The sequence below is a fragment of the Odocoileus virginianus genome, chromosome 8 (genome assembly GCF_023699985.2).
Source record: "Odocoileus virginianus isolate 20LAN1187 ecotype Illinois chromosome 8, Ovbor_1.2, whole genome shotgun sequence".
NCBI classification, from domain to species: Eukaryota; Metazoa; Chordata; class Mammalia; order Artiodactyla; family Cervidae; genus Odocoileus; species Odocoileus virginianus.
Window position 1 is genome coordinate 5,909,589 of NC_069681.1, and position 12,728 is coordinate 5,922,316.

A 12,728-nucleotide genomic window follows, 5' to 3' on the forward strand; every position below is an offset into this window, starting at 1 on the left:
CTGAGAAATCTGTATGCAGGTCAGGAAACAACAGTTAGAACTGGACATGGAACAGTAGACTGATTCCATATCAGGAAAGAAGTACATCAAGGCTGTATATTATCAACCTTCTTATTTAACTTAAATGCAGAGTACATCACGAGAAATTTTAGATTGGCTGAAATAAAAGCTGGAATCAAGATTGCCGGGAGAAATACCAATAACTTCAGATACGCAGATGACACCACCCTTATGGCAGAAAGCAAAGAAGAACTAAAGAAACTCTTGATGAAAGTGAAAGAGGAGAGTGAAAAAGTTGGCTTAAAACTCAACATTCAGAAAGCTAAGATCATGGCATCCAGTCCCATTACTTCATGGCAAATAAATAGGGAAACAGTGGAAACAGTGATTGACTTTATTTATTTATTTATTATTTTTTGGGGGGGTTCTCAAAAACCACTGCAGATGGTGACCGCAGACATGAAATTAAAAGACACTTGCTCCTTGGAAAAAAAGTTATGACCAGCCTAGATAGCTTATTAAAAAGCAGAGACATCACTTTGCCAACAAAGGTCCACCTAGTCAAAGCTATGATTTTTCCAATAGTCATGTATGGATGAGAGTTGGACTATAAAGAAAGCTGAGCACAGAAGAATTGATGTTTTCAAATTATGGTATTGGAGAAGACTCTTGAGAGTCCCTTGGACTGTAAGGAGATCCAAACAATCCATCTTAAATGAAATTAGTTCTGAATATTCATTGGAAGGACTGATGCTGAAGCTGAAACTCTAATACTTTGGCCACCGGTTTGAAAAGAGCTGACTCATTGGAAAGGATCTTGATGCTGGGAAAGATGAAGGCAGAGGGAAAAGGGGATGACAGAAGACGAGATGGTTGGATGGCGTCACTAACTTGATGGACATGAGTTTGAGTAAACTCTGGGAGTTTGTGATGGGCAGGGAGAACTGGTGTGATGCCGTCCATGGGATCACAAAAAGTCAGACATGATTGAGTGACTGAACAGAACTGAATTAATGGGCACCTTCCTTCCAAGTTTGGTAGTTGTTGTTTAGTCGCTAAGTCATGCCTATCTCTTTGTGACCCCATGGAATGTAGCACATCAGCTCTTCTGCCCTCCACTGTCATCTCCTGGAGTTTGATCATATTCATGCCCATTGAGACGGTGATGCTATGTAACCATCTCATTCTCTGTCACCCCTTCTCCTGCCTCAGTCTTTCCTGACATCAGTAGTAGTAGTTGCTACCAGTACTAGTAGTGTTAGTCACTCAGTCATGTCTGACTCCTTGAGATCCCATGGATTGTAGCCTGCCAGGGTCCTCTGTCCATGGGATTCTCCAGGCAAGAATACTGGAGTGGGTTGCATGCCCACTTCCCAATATGTGGTTTCACAGTGGTACTAGTGCAAGTCAGCATATTCAACTTTGCTCAGCAGTAATATATGTACCTCCTCCACAGTGATTATGGAGACAACAATAAGATCCTAAATACCTATCTTTGACCAACAGTAAGAGCTGACTCATTTGAAAAGACCCTAATGCTGGGAAAGATTGAGGGCAGGAGGAGAAGGAGACGACAGAGGATGAGATGGTTGGATGACATCACTGACTCAATGGACATGGGTTTGGGTGAACTCCGGGAGTTGGTGATGGACAGGGAGGGAGGCCTGGCGTGCTGCAGTTCATGGGGCTGCAAAGAGTCAAAAATCACTGAGCGACTGAACTGAATTGAACTGAATGAGATATCTCCCCAACTTTGGGTGTCAATGGAGATAAGTGAGGAACTTAGGATATTATTTCCACTCAGTATCAAGGAGATAGTGCTCAGTCTTAGTGTCAGAAAAGTCAGCTAGAAGAGATGGTTTTCATAAGATCCAAGAATCTATAACATATTAGGAAACTATCCAGGTTTTTACTGAAACTTTTCAGGAAGTGGCCAGGATGGCAGAGTAGAAAGATGCTAAGCTCACTTCCTCCCACAGGCACACCAACATCACAACTATTTGCAGGGTAACAGTGGGTGAAAAATGCCAAAATACTATCTAAAGATATTCTCTAACCAAATGTATAAAGAAGGAACTACAAGGCAGGGAAGAAGGGCAGGGATGCAATATAATCAAGATCCATACACACAAGTGGGTGGTGCACAAACATGAGAATGATCGCAGTTGCAGAACTTCTCTCCAAGGTTCAAGGAGTCCAAGTGGCTACCCAAACTGGGATTCCTGCACCAAGAAGATAAGACCACAGAACTCTGGATTTGAAAGCCAGTGGGCTTACTTTTGGGAGAACTAGAGGACTGGCGGCAAGAAAATCCACTCCTAAAGAGTACATGCAAAATCTCACATAATCTGAGACTCACGTAAAAGACAATAATTTGAAAGGAGCCTGGGTCAAACCATCTAATGATCTCGGAGCATCTTCCAGAGAGGCAGGAAGCACCTGGAGCTCACCCTGGGGACACAGACACTAACAGCAGCCACTTTAGGGAGTTCAGTCTACCATGAGGGCATTGGAGCTGGCAAGTGCTAATTTGGAATTCTCCTTTAGTTTATGATCTATGGGACCCAGCCCTGTCCACCAGCCTTTAGGCATCACTATAGGATACTCAAGACCAAGCAGCTACCCAAGAAAGGCTTAGTTCTACCTATCGCTAGCCCAGGTGCCTTAAGATCCCCTGAGGCCACAGTTACCCCAAACTTGATCTGTCCACCAGAGGACCCAGGACCTAGCCTCACACACTAGTTCACTGGCACTAGCCTCAAGACCACATGGCGCCCCATAGCCAGCAGTACAAGCTTCGCTCCCACCACACCAGTGGGTTGGCAGCAAATCTGGGACTCCCTAGGCCCTGTAGCCAGGGCAAATTTTGATCCACTGTTGGGAAGAGCTGAGTCCTGGGGTGGATGATTGTGGATGTAGGGGTTCCAGATCTAGTGTTGTCCTGCTGGTGGGTGGAGCAGGTTCCTGTGCAGCTGGTTATAGAGTCTGGGGTTTCCAAATCTGATGTCAGTCTACTGCTGAGTAGGGCTGGATCCCAGGGTGGACAGCTAAGGTGGACAGCTAAGGTGACTTGGAGCTCATGTCTGCCTGCATGTGGGTGAATCTGGGGCCCAGGGGTTCCTGGGGCTAATGCTGGCTGCTGATGGACAGAACCATGTTCCAGGGTCTCTTGCTTCAGGACCTTGGGGGTTTTGGAGCTGGTGTTAGCCTAAAGGTGGCTGGGACTACAGCCAGCCACCTCATTATTCAACCTTATCCACAAGTGGCTAGTGGCCTCTACACAAGGCAGGGTTCGTGAGCCGACCAAACTGTGGGCCAGTCCCATCCACAAGACTTTCCACAGTAGTCAGCTATACACAAAAGAAGGGACCACAAAGTCACATGGGGAGTCTACTAAGAGAATATAGTTTTGATAACAAAAAGTATGCACTGCTGTAACACATAAGACATCTCCTAGAAAAGGCCACTCACCAAGGCTGGGAAATGAAATCAGCCTGTGTAATACAGGAGAAATAAAAGGATAGGCAAAATGACACAATGGAGGAATAATTTTCAAAAAAACAACTCAGCTAAAATCCCAGAAAAAGAAATAATTGAAGTGAAGATAAGCAATCTATCTGGTAAAGAATTCAAGGTAATGATGGTAAAGATGCTGAAAGAACTTGGGAAAAGATTGCATGATAGAGTGAAAAATTAGACGTTTAAAACAAAGGGATAAAAATATAGACAAATAAAACAGAATAATACCATAACTGAAATAAAAATACACTAGAATAAACTAAAATTGGATTAAATGATTCAGATGAATGGATCAGCTGAACAAAACATTAAATGGTATGAAAGTGATTGTGCAAGTCACTCAGTCATGTCTGACTCTTTGAGACCCCATGGACTGTATAGTCCATGGAAGTCTCTAGGCCAGAATACTGGAGTGGATAGCCATTCCTTTCTCCAGGGGATCTTCCCAACTCAGGGATCAAACACATGTCTCCTCCATTACAGGCGTATTCTTTACCAGCTGAGTCACAAGGAAAGCCCAAAAAGGTATAAGAGTTCTCAAAAATTGAAAATATAATTACCGTATGATCCAGCAACTACACTCTAAATATTTTCCCTAAGTAAATAAAAACACAAATTAGAAAAGATATATGCACCCTTGTGTTCATAGCAGCGCTACTTACAATAGCCAAGATATGGATGCAAAGGAAATGTCCATCAATAAGTAAGTGGATAAAGAAGATATGGTATATATTAATACATACAGTGAATACTCAGGTCAGTATTTTACTTTCATGGCTGCAGTCACCATCTGCAGTGATTTTGGAGCCCAAGATAATAAAGTCTGTCACTGTTTCCACTGTTCAATGTAAAGTGATCAATGCAAAGAAATAAAAGAAAACAATAGAGTGGGAAAGACTAGAGCTCTTCAAGAAAATTAGAGATATCAAGGGAAATTTTCATGCAAAAATGGGCACAATAAAGGACAGAAATAGTAGGGATCTAACAGAAACAGAAGATATTAAGAAGAGGTGGCAAGAATACACAGAAGAACTATACAAAAAAAGATCTTCATGACCCAGATAAATATGATGGTGTGATCACTCACCTAGAGCTAGACATTCTGAAATGTGAAGTCAAGCAGGCCTTAGGAAGCATCACTACAAACAAAGCTAATGGACGTGGTGGAATTCCAGTTGAGCTATTTCAAATCCTAAAACATGATACTGTGCTGCACTCAATATGCCAGAAAGTTTGGAAAGCTCAGCAGTGGCCACAGGACTGGGAAATGTCAGTTTTCATTCCAATCCCAAAAAAGGGCAATGCTGAAGAATGTTCAAACTACTGCACAATTGTACTCATTTCACATGCTAGCAAAGTAATGCTCAAAATTCTCCAAGTGAGACTCCAGCAGTGCATGAACCAAGAACTTTCACATGTTCAAGCTGGACTTAGAAAAGGAAGAAGAACCAGAGATCAAGCTGCCAACATCCTTTGGATCACTGAAAAAGAAAGTGAGTTCCAGAAAAACATCTTCTTTTGCTTTATTGACTACACCAAATCCTTAACTGTGTGCATCACAATAAACTGTGAGTAATTCTTAAAGAGATGGGAATACAAGACCACCTGACCTACCTCCTGAGAAATCTGTATGCAGGTGGTCAAGAAGCAACAGTTAGAACTGGACATGGACTTGACTTGTTCCAAACTGGGAAAGGAGCATGTCAAGGCTGCATATTGTCACTCTGTTTATTTAACTTATATGCAGAGTATATCATGAGAAATGCTGGGCTGCTTGAAGCACAAGCTATAAATAAGATTACCAGGGGAAATATCAATAATCTCAGATATTCAGATGACACCACCCTTATGGTAGAAAGTAAAGAGGAACTGAAGAGCCTCTTGATTAAAGTGAACGAAGAGAGTGAAAAAGTTCACTTAAAATCCAAACTTCGATAAACTAAGATCATGGCATCCAGTCTTATCACTTCATGGCAAATAAATGGGGAAATAATGAATACTACTTAGCCATGAAAACAAATGATATCTTGCTATTTACAGTAACATGGATGGATTTAGAGTATTACACCAAGTGAAATATGTCAGACAAGGAAAGATAAATACTGTATGGCTTATTCATTTGTGAAATCTTAAAAAAAAAAAAAAAAAGAGCAAATACTGCAAAACAGACTTATAGAGAACACGCAGGAGGTAACTGGAGTGGTAAATGTGGAGAGAGCAATGAAATAAGTAAGGGAATTAAGGGGTAAAAACTTCTGGTGGGAAAATAAATGAGTCGTGGGTGTGAAATGTACAGTGTGGGAACATAGTCAATAGGTATGTAATATCTTTCTATGCTGAAACATTATATCTAGACTTACCATAGTGATCATTTTGTAATGTATATGAACAGCAAATAAACTTGTATAACAGGAACTAACATAGTGACTTAGATCAATTATATTACATAAACAACCAAGCTCATAAAAAAAGAGAACAGATTCCCAGAGGCAATGTGTGGATCATTTCAGTTCAATTCAATTCAGTTGCTCAGTTGTGTCTGACTCTTTGCAACCCCATGGACTGCAGTACACCAGGCCTCCCTGTCCATCACCAACTCCAGGAGCTTAATCAAACTCATGTCCATTTGAGTCAGTAATGCCATCCAAACATCTCATCCTCTGTTGTCACCTTCTCCTCCTGCCTTCAATCTTTCCCAGCATCAGGGTCTTTTCAAATCAGTCAGATCTTCATATCAGGTGGCAAAAGTATTGGAGTTTCAGCTTCAGCATCAGTCCTTCCAATGAATATTCAGCACTTATTTCCTTTAGGATGGACTGAATGGATCTCCTGTAGTCCAAGGGACTTTCAAGAGTCTTATCCAACACCACAGTTCAAAAGCATCATTTCTTTGGCACTCAGCTTTCTTCATAGTCCAGCTCTCACATCCATACCTGACTACTGGAGAAACCATAACGTTGACTAGATGGACCTTTGTTGACAAAGTAATGTCTGTTCTTCTTAATAAGCTGTCTAGGTTGGTCATAACTTTCCTTGCAAGGAGCAAGCGTCTTTTAATTTCATGGCTGCAGTCACCATCTGCATTAATTTTGAAGCCCAGAAAAATATGTCTATCATTGTTTCCCCATCTATTTGCCATGAAGTCATGGCACCAGATGTCATGATCTTAATTTTCTGAATGTTGAGCTTTAAGCCAGCTTTTTCACTATTTTCTTTCACTTTCATCAAGAGGCTCTTTAGTTCTTTTCACTTTCTACCATAAAGGTGATGTCATCTGCATATCTGAGGTTATTGATATTTCTCCCAGCAATCTTGATTCCAGCTTGGGCTTCATCCAGTTCAGCATTTCTCATGACATACTCTGCATATACATTAAATAAGCAGGGTGACAATGTACAGCCTTGGTATACTCCTTTCCTGATTTGACAGCAGTCTGTTCCATGTCCAGTTCTAACTGTTCCTTCTTGACCTGCCTACAGATTTCTCAGAAGGCAGGTAAGGTGGTCTGGTATTCCAATCTCTTTAAGAATGGTCCACAGTTTGATGTGATCCACACAGTCAAAGGCTTCAGAATAGAGGATAAAGCAGAAGTAGATGTTTTTCTGGAGGCAGATGTTTTTCAGCAGAATTACGTGTTTGTGTGTGTGTGTGCTGGAGTGGTGTCTGTGAAGCTCTGGAGCAGTGGCCGCTTGGCGCTGGAGTGACTATAGGAAGATACCCCATGCCCAAGGCCAGAGAAGCCCCAGCAAGACAGTAGGTGCTGGAGCGGCTGTGAGGAGATACCCCATGTCGGAGGACAAAGGACAAGCCCCAGCAAGATGGTAGGAGGTGTGAAATTGCCTTTAGAATCAAACCCCACACCTGCCAGAGATGTTCAGATGTTTGTTTGACAAACCTTGTCCACACCAGGACCCAGAGAGTCTGAGCCTGAGCTGTGTTTGAGTGTCTGCTGAGGACGTATGGGTCAGCAGTGACCTGCCGCAGGGACGGGGGCTCTGGGTGCAGTAGACCTGGGTGTGGCATAAGGCCTCTTGGGCTTATTAACCCCACCATAGAGCTGCCAGAACATACACAGGGCTGGGGAAACAGACCCTTGGAGGGCACAAACAGAACCTTGTATGCACCAAGACCCAGGAGAAAGGAGCGGTGACCCCACAAGAGACTGACCCAGATTTGCCCAGGAGTGTCCAGGAGTCTGGTGGAGATGTGGGTTGGCAGTGGCCTACTGCAAGGTTGGGGGCACTGAGTGTAGCAGTGTCTGCATGATACCTTTTGAAGGAGGTCGTCATTGTCTTCATTACCTCCTTCATTACCATAGTTTGGCCTCAGGTTAAATAACAGGGAGGTGACACAGCACCGCCCGTCAACAGAAAATTGGATTTAAGATTTACTGAGCCTGGCCCCACCCATAAGAATAAGGCCCAATTTCCCCCATAATAAAACACAGTCTCTCCCATTAAGAAGCATCCATAAGCCTCTTATCCTTTTGTATCAGAGGGCAGACAGAACAAACGTGTGGATAAAAGTAGGAATTAGATGAAAATGGGCAAATGTACAAATTTTCAGTTATAAGAAAAGTAAATAAAAGAGATGTAAGATGGAACATGATAAATATGATTATCACAGTTGTATGTTATATAATAGTTAACAGAATACATCCTAAGTGTCCTCATCACAAGAAAAAAAATTATTTCTATTTCTTTAATTTTGTGTCTCTATGAGATAATGGAAGCTCACTAAACATATTGTGATAATTATTTCATAATATATGTAAATAAAATAATTATGTTGTTCTCCTTAAACTACTCAGTCCTGTAAGTTGATTGTGTGAGTGCATGCTAAGTTGCTTCTGTTGTGTCTGACTCTTTGGGAACCTATGGACTGTAGCCTACCAGTGTCCACTGTCCATGGGGATTCTCCAGGCAAGAATACTGGAGTGGGTTGGCATGCCCTCCTCCAGGGGATCTTCCCGACCTAGGGATCAAACCCAGGCCTCTTATGTCTCCTGCATTGGCAGGTGGGTTCTTTACCACTAATGCCACCTTGGAAGTTCTGTAAGCCAATTACATTCAATCAAAAAGAGGAAAATTAACTGGCATATAAAAACATAGAGTTCAATCTTTAATTTTAAATTATTTGTTCTACAAAAGATAATGAAAATAATGAAGTAAAAACTATCTAGAGAGAAAATATTCGCAAATCAAATGGATTAGGAGAGGGTTATTATCTGGATTATATGAAAAGCTTTTAAAGCTAAATAACAATAATAATAAAATTTCAATTTAAAATGATTTAAGTAAAAGGCATTCAAAGTCAGAAAACAAGATGTAAAATTATCTCTATTCACAGATGACATGGCTTTGTGTGTAAAAAACCCTAAAGACTTTACAAATATAGGTAAGTAGATAAAATTCAGTAATATTGCAGGATACAAAATCACCAAACAAAAATAATTTGCAATTTTATATGTTCTCTATGCATAGTTTTGGAAAGGAAATTAAGAAAACTTAATTTACAATAACATCAAAAAGAACAAAATACTGAGAAATAAACTATAAGATATTGGTGAAAAAAATAATGAAGACACATATAAATAGAAAACATATGTTCCTAAGTTGGAAAAAAACTAATATTTTTTTTAAAATGTCTGTACTACCCAAAGTGATCTACACATTAAATGCATTCCATATCAAAAACACAATGAAATTTAAAAAAAAGAAAATCCTAAAATTCATATGGAGCCAAAATGAACCCTAAATAGTAAATCAATCTTGGGAAAGAACAAATCTGAAGACCTCACACTTCCTGATTTCAAATCATATTACAAAGCTATAACAAATTAAAACAAATTAAAATTGTATGATACTGGCAAAAAGACAGACATATAGACTAATAGAGAGCAGAGAGCCCAGAAATAAACCAATAAATATGTGGTCAACTCATCTTCCACAATGTTGCCAAAAATATACAACAGAGAAAGGACAGCCTTTTCGATTAATAGTGCTGGGAAAATTGGATATTCACATGGAAATGAATGAAATTTGACCTTTGTCTTATACTACACACAAAAAATAAAGCAAAAAAGTAAAAAGTTAAATATAAGACCCAAAACTGTAAAACTCTTTGAAGAAAACATAGAGGAAAAGCATCATGATTTTGGTCTTGGAAATGATTTATTGGCCATGACATGAAAGCACAGACAATGAAAAATAGACAAACTGGACCAAAAAGTTTGTGCAAAGGAAAGGAAACAGTCAACAGAGAGAAAAGACAATCTACAGGAAGAGAAAAATATTTATAAACTACGTATCATAGAAAGGGTTAGTGTTTAAAAATATATAAGGAACTTCTACAACTCAATTGCATAAAACCAAATAACCTAATTGAAAAATGCGCAAAGAACTTTAATGGACATTTCTCCAGAGAAGGCATTAAAATGGCCTATAGCTATATAAAAAAGATGTTCAGCCTTTCTAATATCCAAAGAATGCAACTCAAAAAATCACAAGGAGAGGTATGACTTCACACCTGTAGGGATGATCATTGTCATTATCATTTTTTAAGTGCTAGTAAAGATATGAATAAGCCAAAACTGTTGCAATTTGCTGGTGAAACTATAAAATGGTATAGCCACTATGGGAAACAGGAGAAGGATTCCTTAAAAAGTTAAAAATAGAATTAACATAGTGTCAATCCAATCCCACCACTGGATATTTTTCACAAGAATGGAAAGCAGGATATGAGAGAAATATTTGTACTCCCATGTTCATTACAGCATTAGTCACAATAGCCAATATATAGAAGTGAACTAAATGTCACTTGATGGATGGATGGATTGAGGAAACAGGGTATATATATACAAAGCAATATTATTTAGTCTTAAAAATGAAGGAAATGCTGTCCTATGTGAAAATGTGGAGGGATCTTGAAGAAATTATAACAAGTGAAATAAGTCAGTCACAAAAAGGCAAAAAATAGCATAATTCCACTTATGTGAATTATATTATAACATTACCACACTCACAGAAGTAGAAATTAATTAGTGTGGTGGTTACCGGGAGGTTGAGGATTGTTCAGTGGGTATAGAATTTCAGTTATGTAAGATTAAAAGCATTCTAGAGATCTGCTGTGCATCAGTATGTTTATATTTGAGAATACTGTGTTAGTCACTCAGTTGTGGGCTGACCTCATGGACTATAGCCCACCAAGCTCCTCTGTCCATGGAATACAGGAGTGGGTAGCAATTCCCTCCTGCAGGCGATCTTCCCAGCCCAGGGATTGAACCCAGGTCCCCTGCATTGCTGTTGGGTTCTTCACTGTCTAAGCTACTAGGGAAGACCAATGATACTGCACTGTACACTTAAAATTTTTAGAAGCTAGATCTCAGTTTTTATTTTTTTTCCTTCAGCTATATAAAGAAAAAATGAGATGGTAAACAGGCAAAGCAAAATAAGTCCAAAATGATTAGCCATTAAGAAAATTCTAATTAAAACCACAATGAGATATCACCACACATTTATAGGAATAAGTAAACTTAGAAACAAAAAGGTTGTATCATATGCTGGCAACGATGTGAAGAAGCTGAATGCACATATACGCTGATGGAAATGTGAAAAACTACATCCATTATGGGAAAGTTTGACGCAGGACTACCATATGACCCACAATTGCTGTCCTAGATATTTACACTAGAGAAGTGAAAATTTAGGTTAATCCAAAAACCACACACAAGTGTTTATAGCAACTTTATTTTCAGTAGCCAAAACACTGAAACAGCCTATGTATCATTTAGTAGACCAATGGTTGCATACCTACTTTACATATGCTACAATAAAAGGGAATAAACTATTAAAAAACATAACAGCTAGCCTGAATTACCAGAGAATTATGCTTAAAAAAAAAAAAAATCCCAAAATGTTAGTGTTTGATTCCATTTGTATAAAATTTTTGAAATGACAAATTTGTAGAAGACAGATTAATGTTCTACAGAGAGAAAAGTCTATTTCCTAGGGAACAGCTAGTGACCCTGAGAAGTTTGTGTGGGTGAGAGACAGGAGAGAACTGGGTGTGGCAGTGAAAGTGCAACAAGGGGACTCCTTGGAATGATGGAAGGTTCTGATTTTAATATTTATTACGGTTTTGCAGGATGTAAGTTTTGTGTGACACTATCTAAGTGGTCATTGGAATTCTCCATATTATTGCCTAAAACTGCATGTGCATCTATAGTTATCTCAAAATAAAAAGTTAAAAAACTACCTACTTTTGTGTATAAATCATGTCTTAAAGATGTGCTCAGTCATTTCAGTTGTGTCCAACTCTCAGTCCACATGTGGCCCTGTGGACTGATAAGAGTCGCCAGCCTCCTCTGTCCATTGGATTCTCCGGACGGGACTATGGGAGTGGGTTGCCATGCCATCCTTGTTTAACTGTATTAAAGATGCAGCTACATAATTGCAAGCATTCTTTAACTTTGTTTATATACATAAATGAAAGCAGTATGTACCCACATATGTAAGGACATTTAAGAAAGCAATTGCCAATAAATAATAGACAAAAATAGTTATAAATTTAAAATAATTTATATCCATTATTCTTAATTTTTTTTCATGTAGTTAAAATAAATGTTTGTAATAAAGAAATATCTAGCCAATTAACACCATGCCAATATAATTGAAATATAATATGTACAACATCCTTCTTTGAAACATAGGAAAAAATATTTTTTTCTTAGAATTAATATTACATGATTAGAAATCTAAGCAACTCTGAAGAATTACTTATATTTAAGCAAATGCAAGAATGGAGACAGAAATAAAGACAAATGGTGATAATTCTAAGCACATGATTGACTTTCAGTGAAACTGAAAATTTATAATATTGTTTGATTTCACATCAGCATTTTAAAATGAATTATTCTTTACTAGGAAATTTCTAAAGATTAACTGCAATGTGCTGGTCCACTGAGGAACATACTATTATAATGAGTTTAAACCAGATTCATCTGAGTCATAAAATATGATGATAATAATATAATGGTAATGATGATAAAGTGACTTGTATTAGGTCACTATAGTAAGTCAGAAATAAATGTAGTTAGAAAACTAAGGTGATCAGCCTATCCACTAAATCATACTACTTTTCCAATTTTAAACACTCAATAATAATACCTATTCATTAAACATGTAACAGCAAAAAATTAAAAAGCAATA